This window comes from Aphelocoma coerulescens, chromosome 1 (genome assembly GCF_041296385.1).
Source record: "Aphelocoma coerulescens isolate FSJ_1873_10779 chromosome 1, UR_Acoe_1.0, whole genome shotgun sequence".
NCBI classification, from domain to species: domain Eukaryota; kingdom Metazoa; phylum Chordata; class Aves; order Passeriformes; family Corvidae; genus Aphelocoma; species Aphelocoma coerulescens.
In genome coordinates this window covers 66,165,633-66,183,217 of record NC_091013.1, presented here as the reverse complement: position 1 = coordinate 66,183,217, position 17,585 = coordinate 66,165,633, and the positions used below count along the sequence as shown (strand labels likewise).

General features: G+C 43.1%; 1 long non-coding RNA gene across 3 annotated transcripts in view; it reads right to left on the bottom strand.

Annotated features, from left to right (window-relative positions):
* Positions 1 to 7,543: 7,543 nt before the first annotated feature.
* The window catches only part of LOC138118870 (uncharacterized), a 50,574-nt gene continuing 40,532 nt past the window's right edge, over positions 7,544 to 17,585 (bottom strand). For all 3 annotated transcript variants that reach the window (XR_011155311.1, XR_011155313.1, XR_011155312.1), the window contains one exon: positions 7,544 to 8,558. This is a non-coding gene — a long non-coding RNA (uncharacterized lncRNA). The remainder of the gene's footprint in view (positions 8,559 to 17,585) is intronic.

Sequence of the window (17,585 nt, the reverse complement as noted above, 5' to 3'; positions counted from 1 at the left end):
TGTGGTGCCAAGGAGCATGAGCTGAAAGGATGAATGAAAAAAACAGATAAAGGAACCTGATTCATCACTGTGATACTTCGGTATAAGTCTGTTGTAGAGTTGTAGTTGACCATAGCAGTAAAACTCAGAATGCAGAACAGTTTGATAGTGTGTCCTCTAAGCATTTTGTAAGGTTTCCAATCTGAAAACAGGACAAGCTATTTTGGACGTTTGGGTTGGGGTTTTTTTTAACAGGCCTGGCAGTAGTTCTCAGAATAATTTCCTGAGTTGCATACTCATTTTTCATTTTTTTTATTTACATTTTCTGAAAACTTCTATCATCTCAGGCCTAAAGAAAACAATAATACTAAACCTTACTTGACTCCTTTTAAGAATTCTTGCTTTCTAAGCAAGGTTGACAGTCTTTCCTTTCTTACACAAATGAGGTAAGCTCATTTTTATAAATTGTGTATTTCCATCCAAGATCTGCTCTTTTCATTCTGCACAGGAAAGAAAGAAAGGGGGGTCTGGGGATATTGCACTTTCAAATATAATTTCCCCCAAATTAAATCCTACAGAAGCTTAAGGTCTGAGAGAGGTTTCTTGTGGTGCTTTTACATTGTAAATACTGAGGGTTTAGATTACTTACATAAGTTCTAGTCACCAAAAGCTCTGGCTTTAACAAAAAAAAAAAAAAAAAAAAAGAGAGAGAGAACTCTGAAACAGCTATAGCACTGTATATGAGTCACTTGGACCATGGCAGAGATGTGAATGCTGAGGTAGGAGTATCACTACTGCTCTTCGAGCTTACCGAGGCGCCTTGTGCCTCCAGGCAAAATGTGAACAATGTCTGCTGGGCTCAAAATGAACAGCGTGCTGCTGAAAACCAGGCAAGGCACATCAGTGGTTTCTTGAAATGGGTCACCAGAGAGCCCGTGGGTGAAATAGCCTGTCCAGCACTGTGGGCAAACAGGAACTGGTGCTGCAGAGTTGGGTGTGCGTGTTGGAGGGTCTGCCCTGGTGACATGTGCTGAGAGGGAGGAGCAAGACATTCTCCAGACAAGCTTGGGCCAATGGAGATGGGCAGAAAGATGAACATAATATTGATAAATTAGGGCTTTTGGAGGTCTCTCTGCAAATCAGCACAGATGGCTCTGTCACCCACACCCTAGCAAAAATTGTCATTTATCTCTGGAGGCAGCAAGCACGTTGCCATGAATTACAGAAGTTTAAGAGGCTCACACTTGCAATTGGGAGCTGGTAATTATTTACCAAGAGATGCAGTCATTACTGTCAGGTGATGATGACATTCCCCCACTTTACCCATTCAGTAACTTTTTGAAGACTCTGTGTGAAGTCTTTGTGGGGGGTGGAATGAGGAGCACTGGCTTCCCTCCATTACTGCTACCAAAAAGGGTGTGTATTTTGGCAGTGGTTTTGCTTGGAATATTCAATTCAGATTAATGTAATTTCAACATCTACTATCACGAGTGTGTAGTGGTGCCACTAAACATACACATTTCCCAACTATGAAGTGCAGGCCGTGTCATTCAGCACAGGAGTGAAGTGATTCTTATCTGTCTCCCATGTGTGTACCTTTCAGATTAACTCCACCAAAATCAATGGCATTACAAGGGTTTAAAAGCAGCAGCAGTGGGAACAGGTCCAAGAGAGCCAGTAGATTATCAGGCCATTTGAGGTTGGGAATTGTGATCGTTTGATTATTAATAATTGTGTTAAATAAAGATGTAGCACCATATTCTGGTTGCAATCATCCAACCCAGTGCCTTGTCCACTCCTTCAAATGTGGGGGCAGCTGGGAGGTGGCAGGAGGAGAATGTCCTTGCCTGGGGCAAACAAAGCCAAACCTCTTTCCAATCACCAATGTCCCTACTCAAAGGGGCTATTTTGTCTGGAGGTGTGTGTAAAGCAAGCCCATGTTGTAATGTCTTAGGGTGGAGGCCATCCTGGGACTCTGATGTAGCTGTTCCTTCTTTGTTATCTAATTCATAGCAAACACATATGTCAATCTCCACAGTATTAACTGAGCATTTCCTACCCTTACGAATCTAATACATTCTTTAGAAAAAGCCCTTGGGTTGCAGACAATGAATGAACACCTTCTGCTATTTTTCTTCTGTCCCTTGCATGTTCACTGTGTGTATTGTAAATTCAGTCTACTGCTGAGACTGTCTTGGTTTCCCAGTATATCATCCACATAATTTTGTAGGGATAGATGTCTTCTCCATTCTCACTGCCTGGTTGTTTGTTTGCTTGCTCATTTGCATGTTGCTAGCCTTTCAAACTTCATCTCTTTATAAAAGCATTTTTGGTCTTGGGCAGAGGAACATCTGGAAAAGAGTATTCATGCCAAGAAAAAGAGACTAATTTTACTTTGTTGAATCATCTGATCTCTCAGAAAAAATTACAAGCCTCATCCTGCAAGAAACTACAGATAGACAGACCACATAGGGAATTGCTCCTACACAGGTACAGCTTACTACAGCCCAACAGTGCAATTTTCCTTTGATCTTGGCCAGCTCAGTGAAAATCCTTGTTCTTTGGGCAATCCTGTTTTAGCATCAGCCTTTGCTCTTGAGCAGCCCCATTCAGCCAGACCCTGCTCTGAGAGATCTGTAAATATTCAGAAAACAGTGATGATGACCTCCTCAGGGTTTGAGTCTTTTACTTGAGTTACTTTTAATTGCCTACACTACATCTTTGCTCTCCCAAAACCTGGCAGTGCTTTCATGAGACTACAAAAAAGCAGAGCTAGGCAGAGAGCCCAGGAGATGGGCCCTTGTGTTCCCAGTGACTGCACAGGCTACCATTTTTTGTATGGATGCTGTTATACATGTGAATAGATTACTCTGTCATTCCTGTCATTTTTAAATTCCTCCATCTGCATGGATCCTTTCAGGCACAATATTTAATATCCAGGTGGTTTTGTTTGTGCTTTCACTGTAATAAAATGTTATGGGAGAGCAGGGAAATATCTGCCACTGCCCCTAAAAATGTTGATTGTTTTCAGTCTATATTTCTTGAAGAAATAGCCTGGTATATGCACAGTGTGTCAGAAGGCAAATGAACATGTGTCAGGGAGAAGAATTAGCACTTAAAACCCATAAAAGAAGTAATTTATTAACAAAAACACAATGTGAAATACTTCAAAAAAAGAGTTTTGTCTTCTTTTGCATTTTTAAAACATAAGACAATCCATCTCTTTTCTCTTCATGAAATATCCCTAGTTTGCCATAAAGAGAAATTTCACTGTCAAAAAAATACCTGAAAAAAGTTCACAGTAGATAGGAAACTTGAGGAAGAAAAAAGCCTTTGTCCTGCTCATTACTTTGTCATATTGACAAAACTTTGTGATGTTATCTGAATAGCTACTCTTTTGATTTTCTCACAGGGACTTTTCCATGCCAATGCCTAGTTTGGTGCTGTACCAGTGAAGCAGAGCATCCTCAGCTCCTGGGGCTCTGAGCTCCTCTTCTGTGCTTGGGCACTCCCTCACCCCATCTGGGTTGTCATCTGGAGCGAAAGCCTGGTCTGTGCATCCCAGAGCTTCTTGGGAAGTGGGAATGTGCTTCTGTGTATACAGAGATTGCTAAATCTAATGGTGAGTTACTTTGCAGTCTTTCTGACCAGCTGTAGCTTGCTATTTGTATGACTCTGTTATTCCTGGCTCATGCTTTATTTTAGGGACATTAACCTGCCTGTGTGCTTCTGCCGGTGCCTTACTGGTAATGTTCTGTGCTATGCCAAGCTCAAGACTCCTCAGTAAAAGACTCTTTGTGAGTCTTCATTTTAAACCTTTTTTTTGTTTGTTTTTTTAATGTCTCCTTCTCTTTCCTGCCCTCTCCCATACCCTCTCTCTTTCTCTTTTTCACCCTCTTGGCTTTTACTCTCTGTTTTTTGTTTCTCTGTCAGAGAGGGCATCCGCACCAGGAGCTGGGTAAGGACATGTCACCTGTTAGCTCTGCACTGCCAAAACCTGTCAGTGGTTTGCTGAGGGATCCAGTGACCAGCTCCCCATCCACAGAAAAAGCCCAGACAGCAGCTTCTCCCTTAACTGTGAACCAGGGCTCCAACAGAAAGCCTCAATTTGTCCAGGTCCCTGTGGGTTGGAAAGGGAATGAGTAACTAGGCAAACCTCCTCAAAACACCATCACCAGCAGTAGCAACAGGTAGGATCTAATTCTCAGGTTGAAACAGGGCAGAGCAGGAGATACAAATCCTGATGTAAGCTGGATGCTTCAGGATGCTCCCTCCATCCCTCCCACCACCAAAGCTATAATCAACCTGACTTCTTCCTCATTAAAGCTAGGAAGTGGGAAGAGAGGAGCAGAGAGGAGGGGAGAGAAGGGGAGATTGTCAAAGAAGGAAAGCAAGCAAGGAATTAATCAAGAAAGACACAAGGTAAAGAAATAAACACATAAAGAAAATGCATGTTACTCTTAGTTTATTTACTGTCCTTTTTTTCTCTCTTGTAAAGTTCAGTCACAGTTCAGTCACACTGACATGATCAACATATTCCCTGGTTTTCCAGGCCTTCACTGGGATTTTTTCACTCCTCAGATCATTCATCACCTTTTTTAAATATTCTAATTCAAATAATTTTTCTCCAAATTACAAATTACCTTTTAGAGCATTTCTCCACCAAAGTGTAACCATGTGTGGTTGAACATAATAAAAATATTCTGTGGAAATACGGTCCTGGGTAAGATACAGAGAACTATATCAAACTAGCAGTGCTTTCAGTTAAACATTTGATGCTAAAAGTACCTGGCAGCCTCGAGGCATTTGGTGTTGGATAGTTGTTCACCAGGAAAAAAACGTCAGGGGGCAATAGGTCAGTGTCAGGAGGAGTTAGGCCTGTCATGCTGTTGACCTTTTATGAACCTGGACAGTGTTATTTCTCCTTTCTGTGACTTTTTGTCATTTGTCTGTTTCCCTCAGCAGGAGTCCTGAAAGCAGGGACATGCATGTTGCATGTTTACACACTGCCTAAAATGTGCCTGCCTGGATTAAAGACTATCTCATTGTCTGATTAATAACACCATATCATTGCATCACTGTATTGCAAATCAGTTTGCAAACACAAATTGGCCTTCTTACTGTAATTTGGGGGTAGAAGGAGGTGTATGGGGGTCAAAGCGAATGCAGTCACCAAGTTCTGCATGCTCCCGGCTGGCCAAGGAAAGCTTATAGAAAATAACACACGTGGTGGGGCTGCACATAGGATTTTTCACCCACAACCTTCCTGCTGCTCTTGCTTGGGCTGTGACTGAGCATGTTTGGTGGCAATGATCCCCCATCTCCCTGATGTCTGGGAAAGTTTCCCACTACCAGGCGATTTCCTTCTGCCAGGATCATAATCGCCTTCTTTCTTACCCCTCTTCTCTTCTTCATTGCCACTTCTTTATGGGAGACCTTTTTTTTGTGGAATTCTGCTTTCCAAGTTACCAAGCCCTACATTTCACAATCTAAATAGTTTATGTGCAATAGCACATCATGCTGTCAGTCTCCTAACAGGTGTCTCTGCTTCACATCTCTTTATTAATGGGAGAATTCAGGGCATGAAACTTCTGTTTAACCCCAAAATTGATAGCCAGCATGTATTAGTTGCAGCTAGCAAGCAGCAGGCTTCTGCTTGATGCTCAAAAGCTCATTTTGGGCCATCCACACACGCACACACAGACACACAATTTTCCTCTCTCTGTTAGCATTCACAGTTTAAACTGTTAATCATCTGCAACATCCACAGTTCCTTGTTATCCACTGTGGGATTATCTGTCCAGGAAAAAGGCCTGAGCTGTGAAGATTTTCACTTAGCTGGAGCATGTGTGACACCTCCTCTCCCAGGAGGCTCACTGGATTTTTGTTCAGGCTGCTCTTCCCAAACCCTTTGGTAGGGCTTCTGTACTCTACTGTGCCTGAAGGAAATATGTAGGAACTAAGTGTCCCTAACATAACTACAAGTGAAATTGGGATGAACTCGGCCAGCTGGGGCTCTCATGGGCTGCTATTCATCCAGAAAACAAGAAAATGAGCAGCCAGAGGGAGGGTGAGTGGGATTTTCTGAAATTAATGAAAGAGATGAAATTTCCTATTTGTTTTTTTAAGTTTTTTTAAGCTAAAGGAATAGGCTCTGACCTGGTGGAAATGCCATGACTCAGGAAAAATTGGCAAGACACTGACATGCTTCACATTTCTGACCCATTTGGGCATTCCCATCAGTGTCATCATCACAGAGCCAGTCATCCAACTAGGGAAGGAAAACCATACCATGTGGCTTACTGTTAGTAGCATTTTTCAAACATTTTCAAGAGAAATAACAACGTGCTTGGAGAGTTTTCAGGGTGAAATATATCAACAAAATTATTCAGTAAGAATAATTCTTACAGTACTATTTACTGCCACGCATTAGGATCAAGAAACAGAAAAGGACATGTGGGAGAGAGAGCAAGAGAGAAAGAAAAGCAGGCAAATCTCCTCCCACACACTCAAAAGATGCATCATTTCTGGATTGCTTCAAACTGAAAAGAACCCAATAATTATGATTTCACATTTCCAAGTGAACTAAGCCCAGTCCCACACAAATAGCCTCACTGTAGTAATATGCTGCTAGCCACTCATCCTAACCCTGAACACACTCTCCAGAACTGATCCAGCAGATTACTAGCGCTAATTCTGGTTGTGGCTAGCCTTCATGTGTTTAGTTTTCATTAACCCTCTATCACTCAGGTCTTCATTAAACCTATTATTCTTCTTATCTTCTGATGTGCTCATCCTGACATGTCTTGAATGGTCAAAACCCAGACTGTATGCTCACAAAATAGGAGAAGGTTCAGGGGTACCAGCTAAGAGTCTGATTTGTGTTGGCTCATGAAAGGATAACATCTTACAGATTTTTATTCATGTAAACCTGAGCCTGCTATGGTTTTGCCAGGAACAAAGCTGCTGAGTGGCCTTCCTGTGAGTAAGGGCTGGCTCCTGGGATACATGGTCCAAGTGCCTGCAATGCAGGCAGACCTGAGCTCTGTTCTCAAAGAGAAATGAAGCAAGATCCAACTTGTATTAACTTTTCAAGAGTTGTAAGACCTTCCCCTAGGGAGCACCTTGTGTGTACATTGGTTTAAGTTAACAGAGCTCAGAAATGCACAAGGCCAGAGCAAGGCTCAGGCTGACTCCCTGAAGCCAGCTCTGCACCCACCCTTTCAGTGGATGGACACAGAGGGGCATTCAGCTTGGAAGATGGTAAAGAGGTTTTAGTTTAATGACCCTGTCTATGCAAAAGGCTGTTGCAGCAAAACTCTCTTGTAAGAAAAGTTGTTCCAAACCAAAGTCCATGTAGCAATGAGAAAACTTCATGAAGACCAGGTCCTGAACACATGCTTAGGTCAATGCATGCAAGCAAATCTTTCGATGTCAGAGGACTTGCTCCCAGGAGTTACTCTCCTCATGTGCACAGGCCACTGGGCACAAGGCATTTGTCTTGCAGCAGAACAGTGAGTTCACAACCCCACAACAAGAACAATTCTGGTTTGTATACATTATCTTTTATTTTTGAAGCAATATATCAGCTTTTTCAGTGTCTCCTTGAAAAAGGAGATTCCTGTTTGGCAGAGCACAGCAACAAAAGGGAACACAGAGATTTTTATGGCTTTTGTCATCTTTTAATATTATTTTATGAACTGTGGTTATAGCAGTTTCAAACCATAGCCATTGCTTGCTGCTTTATTTCTACTTATCAGATGCAAAGCCAAAACTAAAAGAAAAGCTAACATGTTTGACATGCTTCATCCTGTGCAAGAGAACAGCCTATAACAGTTTGGAAGAAAACACTGAATTAAAAAATAAGGAAAGAAAGAAAAGGAAAGGAAAGCTCTTGTTTTTATAGAATTATTATTTGAAAGCCGTGGTATATAACTCTGAAGCTGAGTGGTGTAGCTGTACATTGCACAGACTAGTGTATGCTTCTGACGTGCTAAACACTGATATCTCCTTATAATGATGTGTTAATGTAAAGGGAGTGATTTTGCAAAATTTTATGCCTTATTAAGGAAATGATTCAAGCCCAGGAAATGTGCGGGTTAAGTACTTGCTTTCATAAACATGGGTTATGGTGGAAAAAAAGATTTTAGATATTATGTGGAAAAATGCAGTAAAAAGCGCTGAATTAGCCCATTCCATTACACTGAATTGTTCCGCAATTATGGTCATCCCCCAGCCTAGAAAATTAAAGTATATGATGAAAACCCAATCTAAAGATATCCACTGCTGTGCTACTGAAGACACAGATCTCATGCTTTAGAGTCACTTTAGGCTTCAATGACCAACCAAAGTTATCTGAGGAATAAATTTAAACTAGCTATAGTCCCTCTGCTCTTTCCTTTAACTTCTCATACCACTCATACAAACAGGAATTGCAGCAGATTTTCAAGGGCTCAGATGTGTTCTTCGTAAGCAGAAGATCTTGTACAAAACGCTCAGTTGCAAAGCAAGAGCAGTCCTCTTCATTCCAGAAGGCAGGATCAGGCCACCAGGCAGTGTGATGGGGATGGCCCGTCTTGCTGCGGAAGGAAGAATGGAAGAAATAATTTCCAAATATTCATTTGAACTTGAAAGCCACTTTGTATTTCACCTCTTTCCCTTGGCCATCGTGTTCCGTCCCCACAGCCATGTCAGTGCTGGGGGTATGTAAATCAGCACGGAAAGCTCTTCATGCATATGCTTGAGCAGCGTCTGCAAGCCCCTTCCAGGCTGAATCTCTACCTGACACTGATCTTCTCAGTGCTGTTTATGATCTAGTATTTACTAGAGACATTCACACCTAGTGCATATTAACTTAGCAGATCTTTCAGCTCCAAAATCTGCTCACTGACCCTTCTTTCTTGCTTTCTCTCGGCTGCCTCTCCCCAAAGTTTAGAAGGAGTAACTTCAGCCAGATTCTTTTTTCCTAAATTTAAAAATAATAACGTGTCTCCTTGCTATAAAATGTCTGTCTCCTCCACTCCCAGCCTCCTGGGGTTGCCGTGGGCATGGTCTGTAAATTAAGTGGAGGCACTCAGCCCTCAGCTCAGCTCTAGTCAAACATTAGCTACAATGTTTACCCTTGTGTAATCTTCAGTTTTGCATTAATTTAATACTGCTCAGCACTTTTTAACATACTCAGCAAATCCGTGGCACGTAGTGTTTTGTGTCTGTATCTCCCCCACCAAACCAGGTTTTGATTTTTAACCAAACTCATCAAAGTAAAGTCCTCGCAATACTCTCCCTCTACTTTGATCTTTACATAATAAAAAAAGATATGTTGCTTTCTGTGGTAATTCAGCTGTACTCTGAGGGGTTTTCTCCCCTTAACTTCAAAGACAGCAAATAGGAAATTGTTTTCATTTTTCTTTCACATTTCACAAACAACAAGTTCTAGTTGGTTTTGAGCAGCAGAAGGTAGTAAGCATCTCCCAATTAATAATTCCCAGGTAATATCATGGCCTCTTGGAAGCATGGATGTCAAGAAATTCAGTTCATAACACAAGCAAATAAAATTCTCTTGGAAGGTCTGGCTAAAGGACAATCAGAAACAGAATGGGCACACATCATTGTTTTTAATCAGTCTTCTCTCTTTGAACCTTCTTCTGAGCAAAATAAAACAAACTGAAATCTTGGAGTACATAGTTAAAAAGCCAATCACCTCCTGGCTTCAAAACTGCAAAATCCCACTGCGCTGGAAAAATCAGCAGCTAATACCACACAACCTGGAGATCTCACCCCAGTCTCGTTACAGGTAATCCCATAGCGAAGAGGGAAGGGATTTTGTTAAAGCAAAGACTGAAGTACAGTCAACATCAGACCTGGGGCTTTTTGGCTGATCCAGTAAATAAAAATCCAGCATTTCATACCCACCAAGGACACTTGTGTGACTCCCACCACACAGCAGTGTGGGCAATCAGGCTCTTGCATCAGCATTTGAATTGCACGATCTTTTCTGGACTGGTGAGGTACATCAGTACATGCATCATCCCACCTACACCTATATTAGTAACTCTGCAAGGATCAATAGCTGTGTGTTGAAAAGATTTCTAGCTCTTTGTGCTTTCATCATGTGGGGGCTCAGGCAGGGCCTGGAGAAGAGCAGGAGGAGCTGGAGGCAGTGGGGACCATTTTCACCCACATCACAATGCCCCGGTGAGAAGCTCTGGCAGCAGAAAGGGCACTTAGGCTGTGGTTGGAGGCACAAAGTCCAAGAAAAAGAGCTGCTTGAGCTCCACCACTTCCCCTTGCAGCTGATTTTTCACCAAATCTCCCTAGCTGTGCTGCTCTCACCCCAAGGACTTGACATGTCTGAGCATGGCCCTCAGGGAGGGGGGAGTTGCACTCAGTCTCTGGCATGCTAAATTTAGCACAAATAGCAAAAATCCCAGAGCAAACAAGGGAAAACACAGAGCTTGCTGTTCCTGGTACATGAGACAATTCCCTTCAGCTTATTGACACACATCACTTCCTTTCTTCTCCCGTTTAGTGAAGTGTACAATTACACGTGTGGCCGGGAGCAGGGAGCACCAAGCCGGTTCTGCTGGACGGTACCCACCGGCTGAGCACTCCCCAGGGACCCCTGGGAGATCTGCTCACGCCTATCTGAGGCCCTGCTCAAGTCAAACAGATTAAGGAAAAGTCAGTGAGAATTTAGGCACGCCTGGCTCCAACAAGCTATTTGCACCAATTCACAAAGGGAAAACTTTGGAAGTGTTTCCAAAAATACAGGCCAGTCGTGTGAGTTAAGCCTGCAAGGGAGCCTAACGTGCAGATTTTCCCCATAATCAGGGTTTACCTCAACTCTGTTTATTCTGTAAACTCTGGTTTCTCAACAGAAACAGCTCATCACACTACACCCTGGCTTGACAGACATGCAGAAAGCTTTTGTAGAGACCTAGAAGTAGAACAACCCAGCTGTTTCTTTAATGAAAACCATTGTTAGCAAACTATCTCATAATTTATCCCAAGAATTTTGGGGGGAAAAAGAAAGATATTAATAATAATTACATGCAATGGGAAGCTGCCAGATTGATGGCACTGAAAAGGAAGGGAGTATCTCAGGCCATGGACAATTTCCAGTGTGAACAGTAGCAGCATAGCTGTCCCCACAGCCTCTGGTGAGGGAGCAGAGGAAGAAACCCAGGCTTTATCCTGGAAAGAAGTGAATTACTCAGAGCAAAACATTTGCCAGTGCGCTTTCGCTTTTCTAGTTTTTTACTTTTGATTTGAAGAGTGAATTTTTGCAGGGCACTTATGATTTTAGAGATTTATTTCTCAGAATTGTTGAATAACTCTTGGCCCACACGACATCCACAAGCTGTTCACACTGAGGTTGCACATGTTGAACAGAGTGAGGGAGGTTAGTTCTGGGCACAGGTTGGGGCTGGAGGCCACCAAAAGCAGGGGAAGGAACTGGACCACTCACACTGGTCCACTTCCACCCCAGGGTTCAGCCCAAAGTTAAGAGTGATGCTACGTGTCCCTCAGCTGATGAGAGAAGGCAAGAGCTCAGTGTCTGCGCAATGCAAGCTAAGTTTGCAGTTCCTGTGCTCATTGATCCGTGTCAGTCCATCCATGCAGTGACATCACATTGGCTGTGCTGCATCCCCACAGCTCCCAAGGGAGGTACAGAATGTACATGCAGATGTAGCCACCAGGCTCATTATTTTTCTGTCCCTATCTTTTGTAATCAAGTGTCAGGACTGAATACCTGTATTCATTTCTTCAGCATTCACTTGGCTACTGAGGTAAGTTTCCATTGAAGAGGGGCATGAACAGCATCAGCACAAATTCAGTTCTCAAAAAATATCCTTCAAATATTTATAAGAAAATAAATGCGCACTATTTTGTCTTGTTTATTGTTCTACAGAATTGACCCACCAAAAGAGTCTGGAGGAGAGACAGTGATTTTCCTCCAGCAGGATGGCTAATAAATCAAGGGCAACACAACCTGGATCAAATTCAAACCACTGTAGGCTCTTCCCTGTATTACTGCCAAACCCCGAGCCACCCAGTCCTTCTCTGTCTCACCCCCCAAATATATGTTTAGATGCCAAACACAAAGCTTAATTGTTTATTAAGGAAGTGGTTAGGATGGGGAAATAATGCCGCTGTGGAGGAAAGAGCAGGAGAGTTTTACAAGATGCAGTAGAATTTATCATCATCTCCTCCCGATCAACTCCCTCGCTCCTTTGTTCTTTCTTTGCTTTTGCTTTAATTCATATTGAAATAGAAGTCACTTCTCTGGCTGTGGACAGGATGCTATGCAAAACCCACACAGGATGACTGCATTGTATTGATATAATGAAGAAAGATCAGCTTTCCTTGTATTCGTAGCCCTGTGAGACCTCTGATTAAACGTGGCCTTGTTTAACCCCTGCTTTATTCTCCCAGTGCAGCTGGTGTAATTACAAACCAAACATATTTTGCACCCTGTTGTAGTGAATTGATATATCTCCTGTTAAACAGAATAAAGTCATGCATGGAAAGTGACGTGAATTTTTCCCTCTGAGGGTATAAGACCGTGAGCTGGTACCTAACTACCTATTCCATGTAATTATACCCATGAAAACAACACAAAAGTCTGTAGTCACATATTTTGGCTGTTCATATCTTAGCAGCATATTTATGTGACCAAAGCAATCTCTCCATCATGTCCTGTGGAGCTGTACCTTGGACAGGCTCACACTAATAAATTACTGAGGGTAGAATCAGAAAATTCTCAATAATGGAGCAAGGCACAAAAAACCCTGGCTTGTTCCTAAATCTGCAGTGCTCACATCATGTATATCTTTATTCAGTGATGCAGGATGACTCACAAAATGTTAGCTCAAGATATATTTTAAACTCCTGAGCTAGCACTGTCCTGAGAAGAAAATTCTAATTTTGCTTCCTGTGGGCACACTTTTGAGAGCAGATTACAAATCTGAGTAGTGAAAATTGCTCTCTCTTTTTTTCCACACAGGCAGTTTTGGAAGATCAGGACTTTTCACTGTAAAAACAGCAAATTGCCCACACAAACAATTTACATGCACACCCAAAACCACACACCCCAAATCCCATGCTCCTGTTCTCCACCCTTGCAGTGTGTTGCTCTCTTTTCTTCTCTCGTTGGTCAAAGCTTGGCTTTGTGAGATTGTCCCTAGCTTTGCTACAACAAATCTCAATCTTTCTACTAAGGCAGAAAACATTCACTCTCTAAAACCAGCAGAGCCTTTTCCATTTCTGCCTGGATGCAGTCAGGACCACACATGCATTCTGGGTGTTTCGACTGGAAGGCTGCACTGAGGCCATATTGAGTGTCTAGCTTTGAATGTCAGGCATGAAACAAGTCTGGGGAAATCTGGTCCCGTTGTGGGACACAAGGCAGCACTAAACAAATTAGAGCTTCCAAAGGGAGTAGCACAGCAGCCTTCCCATGCTGGCCCATCCAGGCTGTCTAGCAGGCTCTGCCTCTCCCAGTGAAACTGCTCTTCTCCTGGGAATCCCTTCCCGCCTTTTAGACCCAGCTCAAGGTGATCACCTCAATCCCACCTTCAGTCCCATGTCCTCATCTCCTGTTTACTTGGCACATCTTGTTTGTGTCTTTTGGAGCATATCAAGTACTTTTCTCAAAAAATTAATCCACGTATGATTTTGGGAATTGCTGGCTTCAAGGACTGCTCCCTATGGACAGCACACAGGCAAGAGGACATCTGCTGTAGTTTCCTACAGTATGGCTGTGCTACCTTCCAGTAGTCTTTCAGAATCAGTATCACAGAAGAGTTGAGGTTGGAAAGTACTTTGAGAGATCATCTGGTCTGTACTGCTCTGGTCTCTTGACCATCTCTGTGGTCCTTCACTGGACTCTCTCCACTATGTTCCTGTCTTTCTTTTACTGAGGACCCCAGAACTGGACACAGTTCACTTCATAAGAAAGCCATACTTTCAGTGAAAAGCAGCAACAAAAGACAAATGTCAGACAATTAATTCAGTTCACATCTATTGGCTGGATGAATATGGCTGACATGCACAAAACAAATGTCTCCTTGGAGGGAGTGAAAGTACATCCTTCTCTTTTAACCAACATTACATCAAAGGTAATGGTAAAATGGGTTTGCTTTCTGACAAGAGGATGTTACCAGGTCATGGACTTCATTTCCAGAGATCTCTATATTCCTCAGCATTTGTCTGTAGTTTTCAAAATTTGCCTGAAGCAGTGGGTTTGACAGATTCCAGGGGAGGTCAGTCTCCAGCAGGCAAATGCATTTGCGCATTTGAACTTGTTATCTGCCTTTTTGTCATCCCTTATGCATGAAGATTTACTCTCTGGTCACTCCACATTAATGAAAATGGGACCATAAGTCTGCCTAGGAGCTAGTGTAATAAACACTGCCCATGTCTGAGGTTAGCTGTCTGTACTGCTTGACTGATAGAATGGACCCTGTGAGATTTTTCAGGTCAGTCAGGCCCCAGACAAGTTTCAGGGACCTTGAAGAGGCCATGACGGACACACAGCATGAAAAATTTAGGCATGGCATTTATCCCATGCCAGCTAGCACTTTCTCACTCAATTTCCAGGCATGTTTCAAGGGCTAACATGAGGAAGGGGCTGTTCAGGTGGGAAATTTGGGCAGGTGCCTCTTCTGGGCAGATGGAAGAGTCCAATATGTAAGTGGGCCACTCTACAGTGGTAAATGGTCTAAAGGACGTTTCATTTACCAAAATAGACACACAGCAAGATGAGCCAGAGCAGGGTTTTCAGTAGTTCCCATCCCTAGGGATGTTAGTCCACATTGCAAAACCCCTGTGAGAGGCAACACGTCTCTGACTCCCCAGAAGACCTGTGGCACCAGCAAGGAAGAATGCATCTGCCCCAGGGATGGGCAGAGAAGGCACAGCACGCAGTACACCAGAGCCACCAACTGCTGCTTCTCCATTACCACAGGCATGAATGCAATAGTTCATCCCCAGCCCACCCCATTCCTCTTTAACATAACACATTTGTAATGGAGGGCGGATATTACAGGAGTCTTAGCCATGCTATGTCAGCCTAGATCTACCCTGTCAGCAGCCCTGGGCACATTCCCAAGCAGGAGGAAAAACACCAGCAGCTTTTTAGAAAGATGTTTCGGCCTAACTTGGGCCCCAGATCACCTTCTGAGATCTTTCTCCACTGAGTCCTGAGGAGTCTCAGATGGCTACCACCATATCTCAAGGATGGTATAAACCTTAGTATAAACCTTAGAGGTAAATCTAAGGCAACATTTCAGAGTGACATCAACTAGGAAAGGGCTCTCCTCTCCTGCAAATCCAGACCATGCACTCCCCACAACTTTCAGACCAGTTGTACAAGCAGTGCATGGCATCCTTTCCACCTTACATCTCACAAAGGGTCTGAGCAGAACAAACAACCCCCTCTGAAACCTGGATCTAGCAGGGGGTTAGATGACCACGTCTCACCTTTTGTGCTGGAAACTCAACACGTGCTTGTTGGGAGACATCTGGGCAATGCATGATCTGGCTGCTTCTTGAAGTGGGGGTTTCAAAATCTGCCCACACTGGCCCTCTTCTGCTTCCATTTAGTAGCACAAAGGTTTTTAAATCCATCATCTTTTTTCAGTAATTAGTGCATAATGGTATTCAAGCGGTATATCATAATTAGCTTCTCCCTTGACACCCTTCTTTGCCACATGCAGATTCAGAACATCTTTAAATTCTTCTAAAAGGCATTAATCTTTACAGTCAGGCATTTTGGCTTCTTTTTATCCCCTATCCCCACCCCAACAGAAACTGTCTTCTCAGGAGTCAGTTAGGCAAACCTACAGAGTGTTGCCTGAATGTAAACCTGAAATCCAGTAGCATCTCAAAACAGACCTGCCGCTGTAGTTGGTGCAAATGTTTTCCCCTATTTGAGCCAGTTTCTGTAATACATGATGTTATGAGCCCAGGTGGTACTCTCTGCACAGCTTACCCCTGAGTAACTTAGTCTGATCTCTGCTCATGGATGACTTTTTTTTCTTCTTAAATTTGTTTGTTCAGGAGATGGAAAGAATGCTCTGGGTTTTGAAGAGGCTTTATGGTTTACTCGAACCAAACTGCAGATGTTTTGTGCGGCCATCACACCCATCAGTACCGGAGTCTGGTGTTGTCCTGGGAAGAGGAGGGTTAATTTGTCTCAGTCCAGCCACTAGGCATAAGGGAAGAAGGAAGAAGGGAAACTGTGATTCCAGTGGACTGTTCCTATTTACACTGTACATTAAAAGATAAGCTTTCCCAAAACACACCATTCTCCTGCTGCTGAGCTTGGGGAGGTTTTGGGGGGGTCAGATTAAACAGGGTGGGACCCTGGCTCTGCCTCTCTTCACTAGATGTTCATTATGTGCATAATGTTCCTTGCTCTTGAAATTTATTTCAAGGTCAGAGAAACTTACCTTCTGTGTATATTGGGTTGAGGCATGTTTTGTTAGGAAAATTTATAAAATGGCTTGTTTTAACAGTTGTTACTGTAGATTGATTGGGTAATATTTACTCGTGCTATAATTATCTTATTTCATAGCAGTGAATGTAAGGAGGCAGCTAGGCATGCTGAAACCAGAATAACAGAAATCAGGAGATTTGCAGCAGGAGGCAAGGTGTTGTACTGTATATACTGTTGTGTCTTGTTATTTATATCAAGCTAAACTTGTTTTTCCAGCTATTTGTGCAAATCACCAGCTACCCAATAAATTACATCATTTCCAGCACTGAATGGCACCATGACATGTTAACTAGGAATTTAAGCACCAGAAAATAATCTTGACTGACTTGAAAGTGCAGCTATAAAAGCCCAATGAAAGCTAATTTTCTGAGGTAGGATGGGGAGGGGGATAGGTAGGAAACAGGCAGGAGGAGGAAAGGAGAGAGCAGGGTCAGGAGACAGACAAAGAGAAAGTCTCATTCGCAACCAAATTCACATACACAAGTTTTATAATTCTAAGTCTATAAGTATATTCCCTGTAAATATTCATTTCTAGGTTGATCAGTCTCTCCTTCCTTGGCTGATCCAGCTCTGAGCCCTTCTCATGTTTTCAGGTGTAGACAAACATCTCACTGGAGGTGAACTGCAAAGAGCTGGTGCAAAACTAAATATGTGTAACTATATGTGGCAAATGCCGCCAAATAGAACTGTAAAAGCAGAGATGCATTCCCCACTTTTGTTTTAAACCTTTTGTATACAGGAGCAGGCCAGTGTGGAAAAAAACAAGAATTCAAGAATTATCTTTCTTTGGGTTTTTTTTAGCTAGGCAGTTACAAACTACTTATACTTTTCATGCCAGCAAACAACCTCACAAAGATACCATGGTCTGAGACAGCAAGACAAGGAATGACTGACACTTGCCAACAGCAGGCACTTGGGCAAGGCTGAGCATGTCACCTGGCACACTGGCTCCCCAGGACATCCAGCCCAGGTGGGGCTGGGTCCTGCTGGGCCTTCCTGCAGCCCACTTGCCCTGGGTGGCTTCATCTAGGGCTCACCCTGACATGCACTGGGGCAGTGAGAAGGATCCCTGAGCCCTGCAGGACAAGAGGGAGCCTCTTCTGCT